Raw genomic sequence first — 20,623 nt, 5'->3', positions numbered from 1 at the left:
CCTTGAAGCTCTTTGTACCTGTCACTTAGTGGGAGAAAGTGGAGATTCCCTGGGGTTCCTTTAATTGGTCCGAACATTTCGTTTGATAAAACAAGCCACTAAGTATATGTCTGCACTACAGCAGCAGAGCTGTTCCACTGTATTGCAGATGCTTCCTTTACTGACTGAAGGGGTTTTCCACCAATGTAGGTAATCCACCTCTCCAAGAGGTGGTTGCTAGGTCAACAGGAGAATTCTTCTGTAAACAGAGCTGCATCTACAGTGGGGGTTAGGTCAACCTAACTATGGTGCTCAGGATGCAAAATTTTTACAACCCTGAATGATGTAGCTCAGTCAATCTAATATTTAGGTGTAGACCAGGCCTTAAAACGAGGATGAGAAATGCTGCTCTCCAAGCATCATGTATCTGTCAATATCTACTAACATTGACAAGAGGGAAAGGTTGGCTTGTAATAGAATCATAGAATCTCAGGGTTGGAAGGGACCTCAGGAGGCCATCTAGTCCAACCCCCTGCTCAAAGCAACCAAATCCAACTAAATCATCCCAGCCAGGGCTTTGTCAAGCCTGACCTTAAAAACCTCTAAGGAAGGAGATTCCACCACCTCCCTAGGTAACCCATTCCAGTTCTTCACCACCCTACTAGTGAAAAAGTTTTTCCTAATGTCCAACCTAAACCTCCCCCTCTGCAACTTGAGACCATTACTCCTTGTTCTGTCATCTTCTACCACTGAGAACAGTCTAGATCCATCCTCTTTGGAACCCCCTTTCAGGTAGTTGAAAACAGCTATCAAATCCCCCCTCTTCTGCAGACTAAACAATCCCAGTTCCCTCAGCCTCTCCTCATAAGTCATGTGCTCCAGCCCCCTAATCATTTTTGTTGCCCTCCGCTGGACTCTCTCCAATTTGTCCACATCCTTCTTGTAGTGTGGGGCCCAAAACTGGACACAGTACTCCAAATGAGGCCTCACCAGTGCTGAGTAGAGGGGAATGATCACATCCCTCGATCTGCTGGAAATGCCCCTACTTATACAACCCAAAATGCCATTTGCCTCCTTGGCAACAAGGGCACACTGTTGACTCATATTCAGCTTTTCATCCACCGTAACCCCTAGGTCCTTTTCTGCAGAACTGCTGCCCAGCCATTCGGTCCCTAGTCTGTAGCAGTGCATGGGATTCTTCCGTCCTAAGTGCAGGACTCTGCACTTGTCCTTGTTGAACCTCATCATATTTCTTTTGGCCCAATCCTCTAATTTGTCTAGGTCCCTCTGTATCCTATCCCTACCCTCCAGCGTATCAACCACTCCTCCCAGTTTAGTGTCATCTGCAAACTTGCTAAGGGTGCAGTCCACACCATCCTCCAGATCGTTAATGAAGATATTGAATAAACTTAAGTTATAATTTTATTAATAACCATTTAGCATCAATTCAGAGGTTTATCCCCTACAAGGACTGGATTTCCAACTCAACGTACCCAACACACTCCTAATGACTGACCACTTCCAAGTCCCCTAAGCTTTGTATAGATCTGCAGCATAACTTGTCATTTTTATGAGTGACCAACATGTCTAAGCAGGCACCTTATTTGCTCCTTTATAACCCTTTGTTGAATTTACCACCGTTAAACACCTCGGAAGACACATGCATAAAAATAACCTATAGACATAAATGCTGTTCAGTACAAGTGCTGTTAGGTGTGACTATTTTATACGTCGATAATGGTACCCAAAGCCTTGCCAATCACATTCATCTGGTGTCTGTAATGGTTTTCCTGTGACCTTCTGGAACTTTCCACAGCAAGGCAAGGTCCAATACTCACACCTATCCTTACATCTTTGATTCCTTTACATCAGTGTTTAGGAGATTGTTATTCCATTCATGTACTATCATATGGATGGGAGAGCTCTTGGCAATAGAGAGGTTGTTTTATGTAAGGATGGCAAGTCAGTATGGTGCCAAACACCTTTGCAGATACTAGTCTGCTGAAGTGATCCATAAATACTTTAGCAATCCCCACGGTTTAGCAATTAGTCAACTCGTCAAAATGACTAAGCCGAAAGGACATCATGGAAGCACACTGATCGGCCTTTTCTTACGTGGGAAACAAGGGGAAGTTAAACAGCCCGAGTTCTGAGCTTTTCCTTCACTGTTCTACTGACTCAAGTGTGCAGCATTCATAGAGGGTGAAATTCCCCCTTGAGGCGGAAGGCCAAAGCCTGTTTTCACTGCCAACACTTAAGGAAGGGGCTTTGTAGGATACAGTCACTACACAGAGAAGCTCCTGCATTCCTCATAGGGAGCCCTGCATGCACAGCATCCAAACAGGCCACATGGAGGGTAGGTTAAGATAGGCTGGGGGCCAGGCCATGGAATCTGATTGCATGGCTCTAGTGACCCAGTGCTCCCACCCTAGGAGCTCAGAGGGGCACTGGCTGCTATTTAAGCCCATGGACTGGCATAGTGGCTGCACCCCACCTCCCCTCCTCCCCAGCCTGGCTGAGGGTTTTCAGGGGTGAGGGGTGAATTCCCCTTTCCCAGCCCTGTGGGTGTGCCTCCTCATTCAAGCTTTGTGGAGAGATGGCATGGGGAGAGGGAACAGAGAGACATTTCTTTCCTAGTAATCTATGGGATATTGTCTAGGAGATTATGTGCCATTATCCTGCTGTATTTCAAATGGGTGTTTAACTGAACGTGAATGGGCTGCCATCAATAATATCTGATGGTTTGTTTATTGGCCTATCCCAGTTATCAAAATCTGTTCATTAATATTCCCTAGTGGTAACCAAAACATCCACAGAGCTCATCATCTTCACCGTGTTCCCTGCAACACATTAATCTTTCTGCTTCCCATTGATTTTTTTTTAATGTTACTGGCTCATGGAAAATTACAGAGCTCTTTAAACGGGCTAGTTTAAAAATTACAATCCTTTACCAGTTCATCTTCATTCCTGTACATTTCATTCATTCGTGTGAGGTGCTGATACACCCAGCAAAGTCACCTTAGCGACAGCTCAAGCAGGGTGCAATGAATTTCTCCCCAACTAAAGGCCAACTAGCCCAACTCAGTCTGAGGAGAGCCAGAGGCAAAGCCTACACTTGGGGCTCGGGATCAGAGTCCCAGCTCATCTAGATGTACTTGCATTGGCTCTCCTCGAACTAGCACATTGATATTTTTAGTGTAGCCATGGTAGCATGGGCAGCAGTGGGACACACTAACCACCCCAAGTCTGTAGCCATGGGGATCTCACCAATGCCCAGGTACCGCGGCGCCAGCTACACTCCTATTTGTGGAGTGCTAGCTCAGAGGGGCTAATGCGAGCTGGGAATCACAGCCTTGGCTTGCAGTGTAGCTGCAGCTCCAGGATGCTGTGTACAGATGGCCAATTGCTAGGGAAGGGAGACTGGTTTTTACCCCACCACTGACAAGGAGCGTGTCTGCTATATAAAAGCCCCATGCTTGATAGCACTAACCTGCATAAACATGCAAACCTTCTGCCAGGTGGTGTCAGCAGCAACAAGGGCCAGGTTCAAAATCTAGGGGTTCCTCTTAACGTTGCAGAACAGGGCCCGCTCAAGCCTCCACCCAGGAACCTGGGGAAAAAACACCAACTCTGGGCATCTCCAAGAGGCAATACTGCCCCCACTCGCATGCACTAAGTCTGCAGAACAGAAATAAACATTTACTAAGAAAAGAAAACACAGCGTTCACTAGGGGAAATGCCGCAACGATGACTTGCAAGTACACAAATGATAAAGAAAACATTCACCCTCACAGGATTTGGGGCAGCATCCTTTGCCTCAGTTCTCACCTTAGGGTGTGAAAGTCCAATGGACGAACGTCCCTTCAACACGCCACTCTCCTTCACCCAACTCCTGGTTTGTTGAGTGAGGTCAGTGACATCCCACAGTCCAGAGAGGAGTTCCGGTAGGTGTGTCCCACCCCTGAAGGGAAGGGGTAGTTGAGTGTCGCTGCCGCTGTGCCACTATCTCTGCCGCAATCATTATCTCCACTCACTGCTGCTGCCACCATCACTGCTGCCTTTAAGTGTGATGCCGTGTTCTGAGGTTCCACCACCTAGTCCAGCTCTTAGTGATTTTAGCTCTTTAGCAATTTCCCTGGGTAGCAGGGAACCTCTCTACAGCCATCTCTTCTGCACTGTCTTGTCACCGCAACAGATCTGTGGTCAGTCCCATTAGATTAGCTTCTCAGTGACTACAGATCTAATAATTGCTGAGAAAGAACAAGAACTCTCAGTTGAGTCTAGTTTGCTCTATCTTTAAACATTAGCCTACACCACCAGGCAGGAATACCTTTCTCTCCCCGCTCCCTCTGACTTTCACTTGGATTTGGGATCCCTACCCCCTCACTCAGCGAGTGAGGTTACAGTTAGGGTGACCCCTTCAATCAGGGCATGTCAAGTACAGTTCTGCTGCTGTTTAATCATATAACAAGGATAACAGTATTTCATTACCCCTGTGTTCAAGACTCAAGTGAATTTTAACCCCACACAGTCCAAACTGATCACTTCAGCAAAGCAGGTGTGTCTGCTTATCTTCTAGGCAAAGAAAGGGTGCCTATGCAAATACAGTTTGCACCTGAGGTCTTTCCCCCAGTTTATCAATAAAGGGCAGGAGAGAGCTCATTCAGACCCTACTTAGCCATACGTTTAAAAAGACTGTCTCTCTCTCCGGTGCGCACACACACAGATCCTCAGCTTATGGATACTGGTGAGCTTCAAGTGATTTCCAGAGTCATGCCATCTTACATGAGCAACTGATTTCACTTACATGTGTTGTCAGACGTCACCGGTGTGGTGCTCTGCTCTGCTCGATGATAACAGTCGGCTGCGTGACTGTGTTCCCTCTGTGTGCTGCCCCAGCTCTGTGCAGATTGCTGGCACAGCAGACCCCGAGAGAACCCCCAGTGACCACAGACTTTGATAAGGTACAAAGGCCCCCAGCCAGGTTTATTGTCAAATGAAGCACAGTAAGAGTTCCCCGCAGACTCTACAGGACATACTACGAATATGTGCCCCCGACAATGGACCAGCTCAGTCAGTGGCGGGACACTCCACTGCCCCCTTGGCTGGACAAAGACGTCCACTCAGATGCATTCCTATACACAGGTATAAACAGGTTACACATCACTCCTGACGCATTGAGGTACAACCCTTCTGCATGTTGGGGTGTTGCCTCTCTCCTGGTACATGTTGGTTTGAACAAACAACTCTATCCATCATATTATCCTTTCAACCCTGTCTTTAGGATGGGTCGGCCTGTTCCTCATTATGTCTGTGGAATGTGTTTGTACCAGAATGTTCTGTTGCCATCCTGGTCCATGTTCATCCTATAAGTACTTGATACTTTTTAGATATGTGAATACGTGCAATTAGCAGCTGCCTTCTTGCCAACTTCTGTGAGCAGGGCTGCCTCTGGCTCAGAGCTTAACTTTGCTTTATGTTAGCAAAGTCTTGACCATTACTTTAGTTCAGGCCTCAGGCCTCATACCGGGCCTCTGATACCAAGGGTTTATGTTTCAGGGCCTCATCTTACTACAACATGTACACAATTCACTGCTGCAGAGCTGTCTCAAGTTCTTCTATTGCCCCGCTAGTGTAGGGCCTGAGCCCTTCACACTCTTTAAGGTATTCATCCTCCCAGCACCCCTGGGTAGAAGGGCGGTAGCATTACCCCGGTTTTGCAGCTGGAGAGCTGCGACAATGGCTACACAGCAAATAAAACTCACAGCTGGCCTGTGCCAGCCGACTCGGACTCGCAGGGCTGGGGCTGTGAGGCCATTTCATTGCAGTGTAGACTTCCAGGCTCAGGCTGGAGTCCAAACTCTTGGGGCTCACTCACCCCAGCATCAGTAGGATGAGGAAATACCAATAGGGAAAAGGGGATGAAGCCCCTCCTGAACATGTATCAAATAGAGTGGCATCAGCACCCCGCATTCTGAGAGTTGTGTCCCAGCCTGCGCGCCTTGGGAGATGCAACTCTTGGGGGATGCCAGGATGATGACTCCAGGTGAGGAGGAGGAGGCTGACTGACACTTCAGGTTGTTCTGCAAGGATGGTGTGACTAAATGGATGCTCAGACACGCGGCCGGTGTTCTCATAGAATCATCGAATGTTAGGATTGGAAGAGACCTCAGGAGTTCTCTCTCTCCCTACCACACTGAGCTGGAGTGTTTGTAACTTTGCAAACGGTTACAACTCTTACAAACACAGAAGGATTTTCCTAAGTTTGAGTGCTGCTACCATGCACCGCTGGGTTCTCAACTGAAAAGTAATTTTAATAATACTTGGCCTCATCTCAGGACAAGAACCTACCAAATCTCAGCATGTTAATGGGGAATTCTTACGTAACCATAGAATTAATGCACACTCAATAGAGCAGGCAGCAGGGGCCATCTTGTTCTTGCTACAGATGGGAATACATGAGTCAACCACTTACCATCTTGTGCTTGTTGGGGTCATGGGGGATATTCTTGAGTATTAGCTATGTATAGCTGCTCCCATCCACCTGTATGCCACAGAGGTTTAACCATTCATAAAGCCCTGTGCGGATGCAAAAGTTGTATCCACATCCGATCCATGGGATTGAGCCGTGGATATCGGATGTGGATATCTGCAGATATAAAGCAGATATCCAGAGATTTGCAGGGCTGTAACCATTCATATATGACATTGCGCACACTGACAAATTTGTGTTATTTACTGATTTTCTGCATCTCATGGCACTTGCATACTCACATGCAATATTTGATAAGTGTTTTGAATTGGCTTTTGCCTTCATAGTCAAGTGCAGACTTGTATTAAGGAAGCTCTTAGCATAACTGAACATGTCAAGGCTGATTTGAGGGTTTTGCAGAGACAATCTCATTTCCCACATGTTGATCTTGTTGTTGTGTTGGAAAATATTAACCCTAGGGAATATAGATAGCATGGCAACATTCATATAGAATGAAGTCCTTGCCATCTGAAAGCAAAAAGGATCCATCTGTGCATTGCCCCAAACTGAAACAGAAATGATGAAACTGCTACTCCTCCCCAAATGCGTTAGGCTGTTGATAACATACAAGTTCATCCCTGTCAAATTAGCTGTGACACTCTAGCTTTCTATTCTACACATTGGGAAGTGCTGCACTATGGTACCTCCCAGTTTTAATGGAGACCACTGTATGCACAAAGAAATACATATCAGTTTACAATGTTAGATGTGACTGTTCCTTGATTCTCTTCTCGATAGCAAGGGATGATTAATTTTGCAACATAAAAGGCTTAAAATTACTGCTTGTGTTCCAAACAGCCCCTGGTTTGACATGCACATTGTTCATTAATTGTACTAGATGGATGTCAGTGTTGTTAACATAAACTCTATATCCATGTTAATAAGGTACATGGAGCAATTAAAATAGATGTAGACTTCAGAGTGCAGTCTACATCTTTTTCCACTGTGGCATTTTGCATTCCAGAAAGTTTACTCACACTCTGGGTTCAGATGCTATGGAATCAATTAACTTATTTTACCTAGACTGCACTTTAGTCTGACACCAGGCCATTATAAACTGCATTTCTCTACCATGGACAATCTGTCAAAAATTAGGAATTAAAAATTGTATTCACAGATTTTTGTTTAGGGAGCATTATGCTTAAGGGTATTAGCAAAATAATTATTCTGCATAAAGGAACAGACAGCTGGGTTTAGCTTCTAACTAATTTTTGTAATGTTTGGGGATTTTTTTTAAAACCAAAAACTTTTAGAGACAAGCAGAACTTTCAGTTATAAATAAAGTGTAGAGAAAATATTTTCAACAATCAAGAACCATTCTAGGACTATAATATATGATTAACGCTGGGTCTTGGGTGTCTGCACTCCAAAAATCCCACCCTAAAAAAGTGTGTAATGATTTGATTAGCAAATGTAGCCTTTTCATCTGCTCATATAATGCTCGGGAGCAGATCTCAATTTCATCAACTTTATTCTTTATTCAAATTTATTGAACAAGTTTAGTGGAAGGGATTTGGATTTATTTTTATATTTTTACCCTATGAATGGCTTGCAAAGAATTGCAAACATCAGGTACATCATTCATGATATTCAGAGCATAAGCTGTGTTGTTTACTTGTGAATGATCACGTACATCATGTTTTATAGTTTCTGTGCCTGACTGGATAATGACAGCCTAACCAAGAAGAGAGCCAGAAACTGCCACTATGGCTTTGAAACGCTCCAGGAAAAGGTACAATTCAGGTGGAGCTAACCAATACCAATAGGAACTGGCCGTGAATAAGTTAAGGCTGGATATTATAAGGTGGTTTCTAACCCTCAGAGGAGTCAGGCTCTGGAACAGCCTTCCACTAGGTTTTTTGTCTCACTACTCCTAACCAGCTTGAAGATAGAGTTTGATAAATGTATGAAGCGCATTATATGCCAGAAGTGACTTATGATCGCAGGGGTCAGGATTCAAAGACCCAGGAAGTTCCTGCCAGTCCTGTCCCTTATGTCTCTAATACAGATGACCATGGATTTAAAAAAAAAAGAAAAGTTTTACACCATTTCCATTGGAATAATTAGACTACTCTTAGATTTGACTGAGAATTTAACTTTCTCACCACAGTCACACAAAGCAATTGTGTGTGCACAAGCTAGTTGTGAGAGATGTGTTCAAATTCTCGTACGTCTCATTTCATTACCGATGTGCCAGGATTCTGGCGTGGAGCTTGGGCAATATTTCCTATGCTGTGTAAAGCAAATATTCCATCCCCTATAAAAATGTACCATTGTAGTGCGACTACTGAAGAACGCAAGAATAAAATTTGTTGTCCTCGCATCCTCCAGTGGAAGTGTGTTAGCTTAAATTTACTGGCAGCAAGCATTCATGCAAGTAAAGCTCTTGAATCACTTGAATATATGTGGCAAGCAGGGCTGAAGCAACTTCAGGCTTAAATTTGAATGGCTGCTCAGTGAAACATTTAACACATCAACTGAAAATGGGGGAGGGAAATTTTCTTTTTTCTTTCTTTTTTTTTTAAACAAAAAAACCCAAAAAATTTCAAATAAAGTTTTCATGGTTTCATTGATATTTTTATGGGGGGAAGTAATTTCGGGATCATCCCCACTATTTGCCCAGTTCTTCTAAACAAACTGGAACATACAAGGAAATTAACAATAGATAACGCTAAGCAAGTTCACCAGCAGATGATATTTTTTTCTATTACAGGGTTAGGTTATACTCATTTCTGTGGGGGGTTTTGTGATGTGGATTAATGTTTCCAAGGACTAATAGGATAAAGATACAAATTTTGCACTCCAAAGTCATTAGAGGCCAAAACCAAATGGGAACCTAGATGTCCAACCTAGAGTTTGAATCTTTGATTTCATCTTCTTTAGTTGGCACTAGCCTACTTCATCCAACCATCGCAAAGGCAGCAGTCTCTGTTCAGGCATCATGGAATGCAATGTACAAAATCTATATGCTAATACTTTCCATGTTGGATAGCCAAGGCCGGAGTTGTTGCACCCGTTTTTATGAAACTGTATTACATTTTAAATCAGGGCAAGAACACAAAATCCATGGTTTCCTGCTAGTGCCCTGTCAATTTACCCTCTTTTTAAAGCAATTATATTTTGGAAACTGCACTAATTCGACTGTTAATTATTTCCTCTTCCCTGATAGATTTGGAAATATGTATCCAACAATTAAGTTTGTCTAGCAGAAGTGTCCATCTTTTGTTTATTCTTGTTTATCTACCTGGGCATTTCATCTGACATTATAAATAAACTCTAGCATGCTCATCTTAACAATTTTTCCTAGTGGGTTAGTGCAACAGCAGCAGTCTACCTCTGTCTACCAGTGTTACTCACACCAGAAGATTTCACGCAGTCCAACCCCACCATTAGCTCAAGACATCCTTTCCCTTCTAGAGTCTATTTCTTCTAACAGTATAATGGGGAAGGACACCTGTCTGGCTGATATAAATGGGCACAACTTCATTGATGCCAGGGGAGCTGTGCCCATGCATGCCAGTGTTAAATTTAGCCCCTGGTCTCTTTTCTTGTGCCATGGGAGCAGCTTGTTCCAATATATTTGAAGCTTGGCTCTAAGTGTAAACAACTGAAGACTGTTCTGCAGGCAAGCAAGCCCCTAATAGTCTTCTAGTCTCCTCAGCTGTTGGAGCTGATGCACATACCTGAATGACACGTTGATGAGATTCCTCATCTTAGCATCCACGTTAGCAACAAGTAGACAAACAGTGTCAGTTATTTACATGCACCCCAGGCCTGCAGTCTCTCTCCTCATGGAGGAAGATTGGAGCCTAACGGCAGCCAAAGCAGCATGATGTTAGCAGTGAAGGGGCAGCAATAGCATTGTCCTCCTGTTGTTCCCCATGTCTCTCTTTACTGGAACCTAAATCTGAAGTCAAGAGCTTGCTAACCCTCCCTGAAATGGGACAAAAGTTGGTTTTAGCAGCTTTAGGCCAATTTAATACTGGGATCAAAACTGTCAAACATCACAGCTATTACTCTTACCAAGTCACTGACATGAAGTAGTTTTATTACCTCCTGTAATGATACTTTCCATATTAGGATCCCAAGTAAGATACAACAACTGATGCATCAGAAACTCATCATTTTTGTTTGCTTGTTTGTTCTCACCCCATTCCAAACTTAGCCTGTCTTTTGTTTGGCATGCTCTTGATTCAAGTGATCTGATTTTCTAGTCTCATTCAATGCTTGGGGTTAACAGACAGGCCATATGTCTTGTCTGTACCAGGTGAGAAGAGGACCGACAAAGAAATGGACTTTGAAATCCCAGCTTGGACCACTGAACAGCCTCATTCAAGATTATGCTGGTGAATAAAGGAGTCAGAGAACTCATTATTAAAAACAGGAAGTGTGGTATTACAGAAGTGTGCTATTATTGTGACAGATATTGCAACCGCAGGCAGTATCTTTGTAGTACGTTTATGTATGACTGTGGGCCAGGGATTGTATCTGTGATTGTGTTCTTCTCCATGGGGGAGGGTTATCAGAGTTCCTCCAGGAATCGAAAACATTGGGGTGTGGGGGGTTACTAAAGTGAATCACTTAGGACAGGAAAGATTTTGGCCTACTAGGGGCCCATAAGACTCTGGGTGACTTCCGATGAGCTTTTAACATGCTTATAGAATTGTTTTGTGTTTTCGCTCTGTAATGTGTTTACCTTAAGAATAAAGGTGCTTGCTTAGAAAGAGCTGTGTGGCAAGAAATAACTGCTGGCAATACACTGGTCCTAGCTCTCGGAGAGAGAGCAAGGTATAGTCACTGGCCTTTAGGCAGTCTGGCTTGCTGGGGATATCCCAGTGTAAAGCAGGGAGTTCTGCAGACCTAAAACCCAGGTCAGGAGGGAGAGAAATAGTGGTCTCCACCCAAGAGGTGATGTCTGGGAGCTGGAAACCTTAACTGGATGATCTTGAGGGACCAGGGAGGCAAAATACAGGTGCAGCTACCCTAAAACTGTGACAATAACTTATTATTTGTACTGATAGCTGCTAAATTCCCTAGTCATGGTCCTACTGTGCGAGGTACCGTACATATCTAACAATAGATGGTCCCTGTCATAAATAAACAGATCCAGGGTTAAGGTCTCTTTTACCTGGAAAGGGTTAACAAGCTCAGTAACCTGAGAAACACCTGACCAGAGGACCAATCAAGGGACAGGATAATTTCAAATCTCTGTGGAGGGAAGCCTTTGTCTGTGTTCCTTGTTGGCTCTGTGTTCTCTCTTTGGATCTAAGAGAGGCCAGACATGTCTCCAAGTTCTCCTGGAGTAGTTCCTACTATCCAATAGTGAGTATTAATTAGAAAGGCGGATTAGTCTTATCATTTGATTTCTACATTTGCAATTCTGTGTTTTGCTATAGAATTTCTTTAATTCTGTACTGTTATTGCTTTTACTGAGAAAGAAAGGAGGGGGGAGTCTCTCCAGAGATTGATAAGTTTAGACCCTGTGTATTGTTCCATCTTGGGATTACAGAGACAGTTACTTTCTTTTTATTCTTTAATAAATCTTTTCTGTTAAGGACTTGGTTGATCTTTCCTTGGGTGAATTCTCAGGGAAAGGGGAGGAGGGAGGAGGACGGCATCCCTCTGTAGTTGAATCCCGGTATCTCTCCTAGGAAAAGGGAGGGGGGAGGAAGCAGGGAGGAATGGTTTATTTCTCCTAGGTGTAAGAACTCCATGGATTTGGGGCTCTTGGGATCCCCAAGGATTTTGGGGAAGGACTGTGTCCCAATACACGTACATTATTGGGTGGTGGCAGCTTTTACCAGATCTAAACTAGGATTTTAGTTTAGGGGAGTCCATGCAGCTCCCCATATTGGAACCCAACAGCTCCAAGTGGGGGTGAGACCTATGACAGTCCCAGCCCTGAAGAGAGATACAGATAGACAAAGGATGCACAAGATTGCCATGAAATGATAGTGGTCCCCATGATAAGCAGCTGTCACACAAGAAATGTGACTAAAAACAGGCCATTCTTTTACACATAAATAATGCCACTTTCTCCCAATCTGGATATTGTCCCCGAAGTCTTCACCTGACATCAGGCAACAGCCCAATTGCAGAAAAGTAATGTGACATTATAACTCAGGCTAAGATTTTATCATGGATATTTTTAATAAAAGTCATGGACAGGACACAAGCAATAAAGAAAAATTCATGGAAGACCATGACCTGTCCCTGACTTTTACTAAAAATATCCATGACAAAATGGGAAGCTGCAGAATGCCCATAGGCCCCCGGTGGCTGGGCAGCTGCGGGGGGCCCATCTCAGAGCTCTGAGGGCCCCCACTACCTGTGGGGGCTCAGCACTCCAGAGTCCCCCAGTTGCCCTCAGCTCAGAGTTGTGGTGTCCTGCCACTGCCCACAGCAGCAGGGAACTGCAGAGTTCCCTAGACACCTGTGGTGGCCAGGAGCTGCGGGGTCCCTCAGCCAACCGCAGTGGCTTAGAGCTCCGGGGGTCCTGCCACCCACGGTGGCCTGGAGCTGCTTGGCTCATAGTCCCCCACTGCCCGAGGCGGTTCGGAACTCCCGGGGGGGCCCCGCCGGGTGGGGGTTACCTCGCCGCTCCCAGCCACCACGGGCTGAAGTGCTGAAGGTCTCTGGAAGTCATGGATTCCGTGACTTCTGTGACAAAATCGTAGCCATAACTATAACCAACCTACACAGTGAAAACATTTTCAACAGCACCTGAAGTCACTGTAGCAGTGAAGTGATGTCTCCCATGGGAAAGAGGATGCAGCTAAGTAGCCGAGTAAAGCTGTCCAGAAATACTGTCACCGCAGTGGGAGTACTGGACCATCCAGGAGACTGGTGTCAGGGGACACCCGCATTTGACAGAACAACTAGTGTCCACTACACCTGCAACAACTTTGCAGACAGCAATTGGCTGTCATGGTCCATTTTTTTCCCTAAAACAAAATTGTTCTTGCTTTTCTGGTTAGCAGTTGTTCATCAGACCTGCTACTCTGTGTAGCAGGAAGGTTAGGCTGCTGGTATGGAATCATTTCATACACAGGTTTACAAAAGAAAGTGCCACTGCAGTATGGAAGTGTAATATCAAATGCCAGCATGCTGCAATGCCAGACCTGAAAAGGAGCTAGAAAGCTTGTCTCTCTCACCAGCTGATGTGTGTCCAGTAAAAGATATTACCTCACCCACCTTGTCTGGCTAATCTCCTGGGACCGACATGGCTACAACAACACGACATGCCACAGTAACATTATCAGCTAACCCTTGCATAGGCAACCATTACACCATAGGTGCTGAGTTTTCTTTTTCCCTGGGGGTGCTCCACCCTGACTCTGCCCCAAGACACCTCCTACTCCCCGAGGCCACATCCTTGCTCCGCCTCTTTGCACCCTGCTCCGCCCCCTCCTCTGAGGCCCTGCCCTCACTCTGCCCCCTCCCCCAAGGCCCTGCCTGCCTGCAGCTCGCTGCTCTCCACCCTCCCTGGACCCCGAACAGCTGATCGGCAGCAGCCCCCCTGAACAGCTGAAGCTGGTGGGTGCTGAGCACCCACTATTTTTTCCATGGGTGCTCCAGGGCTGGAGCACCCACAGAGTTGGCACCTCTGCATTACAATAGCCTTCCCAGGACAGGAAATATAGTGGGAACTGATCTCAGACACAGAGTACTAGGAAAGGGGTGTTTGGGATTCAGTACTGTTCTCTGTGAGACTGAAGACTTCCATCAAAGATCAATTTTATCCCAGGGCTATATTTGCCATAGAGCCAGAAGACAAAGGCAACAGCCTGGAGGAATATAGCAGGGCTACGATGCTGATGGGGGACGAGCTGGCTGTCTTTGAGGTTTCTGTCGCTCGTCCCTTCTCTTCCTGCCAGGATAATCTGGCTCACTTGAAGGCTTTTATTAGCACTGTGGACTGTCATCAGTTGGTTTGCGTTTCAGAAATCACGGGCTTGCTCTTTTCCTTTTGCTCTTTGGGCCTAGTGACCTGCCACCCTCCGCAGTGCCATGGCAACAGGACTTTTTTCCTTTCTGCTTGTCCGTATTTTGTCTCCCTTGCCAGCAAAGTGGACAATGGTCCCAGGAATGTCCCCATTACAAGAACCCCACAGCACAGCTGTCGCCCTGGTGCACAAGCTCAGCATCGAGGCCAAGGACTGAATGCACATGGAGAGTAAAATTACTGATGTGACAATAGCACCGAGAGGCCCCCCCGCCTCCTCCAGAGCCAGCCCCACAGTGCTAGGAGCTTTCCAAGCACATTGTGAGGGCAGCCCATGCCCCAAAACGCTTACCACCTTCATAGACCGTGGGCAGAGGAGAAGCAGATGCACAGAGAGAAGTAACTTGCCCAAGGAGCTACAGCAGATGAGCAGCAGCAGAGCCAGAAATGGAACACAGGACTTGCACCCTGGACCACATTTCTTCCTCTCTTTCGGAGTCCACTCTGTATCCCCTCCAGATTATGTCTGAAGCATATTGACATGCAAGCAGCACAGGCGTCTACTGTCCATAGCGTACTTATTCTGCAGTCTACAAAACACATACAATGACAGCAGCATTATATCCCCTCTACGACTACAGTGAAAAGAAAGAATTAAATCCAGAATTTTAATATTCTGCCTATAGGAAGGGTAACAGAGACGGGACTAGTCGGTGTTTGAGAACTGGGAACAAGAACGCACAGCTGCTAGCTTCTGGAAGAGCCAAGAACAGACCCTCTGGCTATCAAAGCACCAGCCTGCCCCCACAAGACAGTTTGGCTGCTAGCTTACAGCCCTGTTTGGCTGGCTGGACTTTGGTTTTCATTTTTCTGCTGGGTAAATGGAAGTGACTAGGTGATGAGTGAGAGTCTGGTGTTTTGCTGCACACATCATTTATCATCATGGGCCAGTTGGTAAATGCCGTCCTCGTGTGCTAGAAGTTTGGGTAAAGATCCTGCTGGATGGTCATCATTTGTGACAGTAAGTCACATTAATAATTACAGCACCTACAGCTTTTTTTGCATGGGTATTTTTTATTATGGTTTTCTCAATCCAAATAAATAATGAAATAAAAATAAGGAATTTGTTTGATGTTTACCCTGTGTAAAGTCAGGTCAACAAGTGTTTCTGCTCTCACAGAGAAGGCAGTTGTGGAGAGAGATTCATAGTGGTGATAGAAAAAGAAATTCTGTGGGATTTGATCCTCTAAACATAGGGCTGCCAAACATCTGTCTCTTCTATGAACAGAAAACAGGAAAGTCGTGGAATCTCTTTCACTGGGGGGGGTTCAAAAGGAGGCTGAATAGCCTGTCTTAGCCCCAACAAATCCTGCATCTTGGCAGGGGGTGAGACTAGATGACCCTTGCAGTCCCTTCTAACTCTAGGATTCTATGACTCAAGCCCCACTAACAAAACCAGTCCCTCTCGCTGACTGTGTTTGGTTCACATAAGCCTTGTCTAGACTATTCTATACAGGCTCAGGTTCTTATTTTGCCATCATAACCGGAGTATCGAGGACCTTCCAGGAGTGCATTAAACAACATGACTAATATCTGCCATGTGTGGTTTGTTCCTTATTGTATCTTTTCCTTGGCAGAAGAGGAGGAGTATGGTTGCAGTGGAGTGTTTTGTTTTGTTTTGTGTGGGAGGGGGGTTGTTATGTACATATAAGTTACAGAACAGCAAGTATGTATATTTATAGTAGCAAAGGCGAGGATGAAGAAACATGCCTTGCTCTTGGAGAGGAAGGAGATGAGGTTGGTGATGGCCCTGTGTTTCTGTGGGAGTTCATTCCACAGCCTTGGACTAGTCCCCAAGAAGTCTCCATCTCCTGCACAATTGAGCTTTCCCCTTGAGGTGGATAACTCCATTGTGCCAGGAGGAGCATGGTTGATAACTCTGCTCTCTGAGTCGATCTGATAGTTGCTCAGGCCAGTGAGAGCCTTTAAGGTAAGAACCGAGACCTTTCTCTTCACTCGCCATTCCATGGGAAGTCAGGATAGTGAGTGGAGGACAGGCTTGATGTGCAGCCGGTAGCATGTGCTGCTGAAGAGGTGTGTTGCAGCGTTCTGGATTAGCTGGAGTTTCCTAGGCAATGATGGCTTCATGCCCAGGTACACTGGACCACTGCAGTCCAGCTGAGAGGTGACACAGAGGTGAATAACCCAGGCCAGATCACTCGCCGCCAGGTTGAGACAGAGGCACTTAGCCAGCCAAAGATGGTAGAAAGCCAAGGCTGCTGCAACATGAAAGCTCAGCATCAGTGAGGAATCCTGGATCTCCTGAAATAACAGGCTGAATGGAGCAGTTCTGGGCATGAACCTTCAACCAAAGGAGACTGTATTTCAGCTGCGAACGACTCCAAGTGTTTTCCTTTGTGAACCAGCATATCATCCATCTTGCTTGGGGTCAGCTTCAGCTGGCTGCTCTTCACGCATGAGTCGATCTCATTCAATCACTGAGCCATATTTGTGACATTGGTAGTCAGGCAAGATGGAAGTTTGGTATTAGGCACCAAGAAATGTTTAGGAAAAGCAGACCCACTCTTGCCTACTCAGCCGCTCTGGCCCTACCAATCTTGGGAGTCACACCAGCAATGGGAATGATGAGAGCACAACAATTGCAGGTTGGAGTCCAAAGGAGCACCTTGTGCCTAGTGATGCTGGTATCTGAAAGCACTTGCCACGTCTGCATTCTAGACGTTCTATGCCAAATTACTCTCTGTATGAAAGACAGACAACTGCCACGTTCCTTTACGTCAAGCACATTTTATCTGCTACACTGTGACTAGCAAAAGGTCTGCAAAGGCCTCTAATTACATCTGTTAATATACAAATTGTTTGTACACTTAAGCTCAGATTTAATGGCAGTTTATTAGACCATTTTCCTCTATGCACCTCCCCTTGCGGTTGCAAACTGATTCTAATTAACCATGGCAAGACGACAATGCTATTTCTCTGCAACGTTCAATGTCAGTTTTTGGACTGTCCTCATCAATTGACATTTTTTTCCTCATTCTAATATTGTACTTTCTTCTTGAATTATGAAATGATGATACATTCTCACTCTGCAGAAATTATTATTAGGTTTATCTCATGAAGAGTGCAGTCAGTCCCTGGGCAGTAATGTACTATGGGCTCAACTGATTAACATTTTGCAATCTGACATTAAACAAAAAAAAAAGCAAAGCACCGCAGATAGCATTCCTAGGTGCCTAGCTTCAGTCTCAGAGAAACAGCTGTAATACCCAAATGGCATTTAATCTGGTGCTAAAAACACCTACATGCAGAACTTAGTTCAATAGCAGGCAAATTCCAGGGGAGCTAAGCCTGTCAACATTAAACCTAGTCATTTATTTCTATCTCTCTCTCTCTCACACTCACACACACACACACACACACACACACGTGTGAAAGTTACAATTCCAGACATGGGGTGGCAAAAACTAAAACAAGAGGGGAAAACAATGTTAGAAATGTGACCCTGTTGTAATGCTTCCTAGGGTCATAATCCACAGCATACATGGCAGGTGACCCAATAGTGAGCACCTACAGACAGATATCAGAGGGACTCAATCTCTTTCTGACTTTTTGGCAATGCTTGTCTCATTCATCAGGCGGATACGGTCTCATTGAATTGAAAACTAGAGTGCCGTTCACTGTTAAAATGAACTCCCGCCAACGTCATTGGGGGAGTTGTGCTTAGCAATGATCAGTCACAAGATATTGCCCCAAGTAATTACTAGCAAGGGGCTCCATTGGGACTTTAGTCTCAGCCCCGAATAAGGGACTAACCATAGCTGCACTTTGGGGGAGGGATAGCTTAGTGGTTTGAGCATTGGCCTGCTAAACCCAGGGTTGTAAGTTCAATCCTTGAGGGGGCCACTTAGGGATCTGGGGCAAAAATTGGTCCTGCTAGTGAAGGCAGGGGCTGGACTCGATGACCTTTCAAGGTCCCTTCCAGTTCTAGGGGATTGGTATATCTCCAATTATTATTTTTTTCCCCCCACCCTGGGAAGGAACAGCTCCCCAGAGGGCAAGTTACTCTTGCCCAGGGACAGGCAACCTATGGCACGCGTGCCCAAGGCGACACGAGCTGATTTTCAGCGGCACTCACACTGCCCGGGTCCTGGCCACCGGTCCGGGGGACTCTGCATTTTAGTTTAATTTTAAATGAAGCTTCTTAAACATTTTTAAAACCTTATTTACTTTACCTACAACAATAGTTTAGTTATATATTATAGACTTATAGAAAGAGACCCTCTAAAAAGGTTAAAATGTAAAAGTTAAAACGTATGACCGGCACGCAAAACCTTAAATGAGAGTGAATAAATGAAGACTCGGCACAGCACTGCTGAAAGGTTGCCGACCCCTGCTCTAGCCCTTGAAAAGGTGCAGCTTGCTCCTCCATACACTGGCTGGTATTTGGGGGCAGAGGCAAGTACCTCCTCCCTTGCTCCCCAGGGGCACTGTCCAGAAAGCTGAGACTACACGCCACATCACACCCCAAGATCTGAGTATACACCAAGCAAGAGGTGGGGGTGAGGGCTGAATTCCTCCTTACATCTCTGCACAGCTGTGTAAGACAAGGGCATGACCTAACGATAAATAAATAAACCTACTAAAGTTTCCTTTGCCGCATCCCTGCATAAAATAGAAATGGCAGAGCTGGTCAGGGATTTTCTGCTGAAGTTCTTTTTCCAATGGAAAATGCAGTTTCAGCTAAATCCAAATTTTCTCATTAGCTGCTAATCTAAAAATCTAAATGCAATATTTTGCTTCTGGATAAGTTTGATATTTAAATGCATCTATGTGGTGCCACAATTTTTCCTGGGCATTGTGGTTCAGGTACTTCATGTCCTCACCCTTTCATATGGCCCAGACTCCAGATTAGGCAACATTTCCCATGATGCACAGAGATACCCCCAGGGGCGGCTCCAGGCACCAGCTCGCCAAGCGCGTGCTTGGGGCGGCAAGCTGCGGGAGGCGCTCTGCCGGTCACCGCGAGGGCGGCAGGCAGGTTGCCTTCGGCGGCATGCCTGCGGAGGGTCTGCTGGTCCTGTGGCTTCGGCGGACCTCCCGCAGGCATGCCGCCGAATCCGCGGGACTGGGGACTTCCCGCAGGCAAGCCGCCGAAGGCAGCCTGCCTGCCGTGCTTGGAGCGGCAAAATACCTAGAGCCGCGCCTGGATACCCCCCCGCCACACACACACACACACACACAGAGCTGAGTTTTAGCAGGCAACATGGGAGTCACATGACCATAGTGCACTATGGGAAATGTAGTCTAGGCAGGGAGGGTCCAATCTGTATGGAAGAAGGAGAGCATGGAGATCTCTAACCACAGCTCCCAAGGCACCATGGCACCTTATGCAGATACTGTTTAAAGTTGAATTAGCTCAAGACATTTCAATAGCTCAAAATTGAATTTTTCAGACCCTTTCAATCCATGAAATAAATTGATATTTCGACCTTTTGTTCCTATGAGGGATGAAAACAAGTGTTGGGATATATGAATTTTTTTTCAGATAACAAACCGGCATTCAAACGACTAAAGAAATTCAGCAAAGTTTGTGGCATAAAACAAAGTTTCAAAGGAACACTGTACTGATTGTGGGGGCCTTTTATTTGATCATGCGAGTAATTTTAGCCACTTGGACCAAACTGCTAGTGCACAGCTTTGCTGAAGTGAAACCAAGTATCTTTCTAAAGAGAAATTTGGTGAGAACACAGAATGAACACCCAGACATTTTTATTCACTTTCCTCTACTGTATGCAGTGAAAGCTGTATGTTCTGAGGCCACAGCTCAGTGCAGTAATCTAAAATCTCAGTAGCATTTTAGACCTTAGGATGCACATTCTTATTTTCCAGAGAAGGAAGAACACAGCTGTAAGCAGAGTTTACTACTCCCTAGGCTCCCTCCAAACTTCAGCTAAATCTCCCAGCTTCTGTTCCTTAAATGTCTCGATTTGCATAAAATTGTCTGCAAACAATTAAAGTTAATTAAGATAATTTATCACTTGAAAGTAAAGCCGTCTTATCAGCAGGTATCAGCCTGTTAAGCAAACAAAGAATTAGTCGTAGGAAAATAATCATGTCCCTGTTACCATGTCAGACACGAAGTAGCA

Source organism: Mauremys mutica, chromosome 4 (genome assembly GCF_020497125.1).
Source record: "Mauremys mutica isolate MM-2020 ecotype Southern chromosome 4, ASM2049712v1, whole genome shotgun sequence".
Lineage (NCBI taxonomy): Eukaryota > Metazoa > Chordata > Testudines > Geoemydidae > Mauremys > Mauremys mutica.
The sequence above is the reverse complement of the archived record's forward strand: the minus strand, read 5'-3'. Positions refer to the sequence as shown.